The sequence below is a fragment of the Gossypium arboreum genome, chromosome 13, assembly GCF_025698485.1.
Source record: "Gossypium arboreum isolate Shixiya-1 chromosome 13, ASM2569848v2, whole genome shotgun sequence".
In the NCBI taxonomy this organism is placed as follows: Eukaryota; Viridiplantae; Streptophyta; class Magnoliopsida; order Malvales; family Malvaceae; genus Gossypium; species Gossypium arboreum.
Window position 1 is genome coordinate 49,611,701 of NC_069082.1, and position 1,439 is coordinate 49,613,139.

The 1,439-nt window shown below is 35.9% G+C and overlaps 1 non-coding gene across 1 annotated transcript; it reads left to right on the top strand.

Annotated features, from left to right (window-relative positions):
• Positions 1–402: 402 nt before the first annotated feature.
• LOC128287320 (small nucleolar RNA R71) lies at positions 403–509 on the top strand. The gene has a single exon (XR_008278020.1). It is a non-coding gene; the product is annotated as a small nucleolar RNA R71 (small nucleolar RNA).
• The last annotated feature ends 930 nt before the right edge of the window (positions 510–1,439 follow it).

Genomic DNA, 1,439 nt, shown 5'->3' on the forward strand with positions numbered 1-1,439 from the left:
ACAGAAAAATCATGAAGAGAAAAAATACCCGTAATCACATCTGGTGAAGATGCCTCTTCGCGAGCATGAACGGCATAAGTCCTTGTAGGCGCTCGGCCCTTGGACTTTACAGCTGTATCTCTAAGAGCACCTCTACTCAAGTTCTTTTTCGGTCTTCCCCTTGAAGGAGCATTACTCGTCCTCGCGTCTTGTTTTTTCCAATAATGAACTCCTGCCACTCTTCTTCCCGTGGTCATTCAGTTGGTTGGCCACTGATAATTGTTGTTGGAAATTCTTTGAAAAATATCATAAGCCTCATTATATGATTTCGAAAGAAGGATTTCATTTACAGAAGTATCTTTAACCATTCTTGTGTGTGCATTGAGACCATTGTAAAAAGTCTCCAATTGGATGTAATGTGGAATACCATGGTGATGACACTTTTGTAATAATTCTTTAAGCTGCTCCCAAGTCTCATATAAGGATTCATCATCAAGTTGTTGGAATGTAGAAATATCAATTCGAAGCTTAACATTCTTACTATATGGAAAGTACTTCATTAAGAATCCCTTAACCATTTCTTACTTACCGAGTCAGGTGGTAAGGAATTCAACCACGCTCGTGCTCTAACTTTCAACGAGTATGGAAATAATTCAATCTCATCGCATCTTCTTTTAATTTGCCAATTTAAATGAGTCTCTCACCTCCATGAATAAACAAAGATGAAGATGTGGATCTTCAATAGGCATCCCATTAAATTGGACTACCGTTTGAAGCATTTGGAACATCACTAGCTTCAATTCAAACTACGATGTCTCAATTTCGGGCCTTACAATTCCCAGATTGAGTTCATGAAAAAGTGGCACCGCATATTGATGGATAGCATGGCCTCTGTCATCAGCATCAAGGACTAAGTTAAGAGTATTACTCGCTACTTCTTCTCTTTGATTTTGATTCATTTCTTCAACTTGTCTCACAGTTGTTTGTTTTCTTCTCCTCTGTCTAAAAGTACGTTCAATTTTAGGGTCGACTGGAAATAGATCGATAGTATGGTCTATGTTCATAATCACAAGAAAAATCACAAAAATAATTAAAGAAAAATTAATAGAAAACTAAACCAAATTGTAGAATAATAATTTCACAAATAATGTTTAAAACACAATCCCTAACAACAGCGTCAAAAACTTGTCCTGAAAGTAATTGAATGATGTGCAAGTGTACACAGTCATCAACAAGTAACAAAGTAGTGAGTAAAGAGTATCGTTTCTGCAAGTACTTTATATGTTTAAAACACAATCCCTAACAACAGCGTCAAAAACTTGTCCCGAAAGTAATTGAATGATGTGCAAGTGTACACAGTCGTCAACAAGTAACAAAGTAGTGAGTAAAGAGTATTGTCTCTTCAAGGACTGTATATGTAAAGAAAAAATTGTGAAATTATTAAATAACAAGTCAATGAA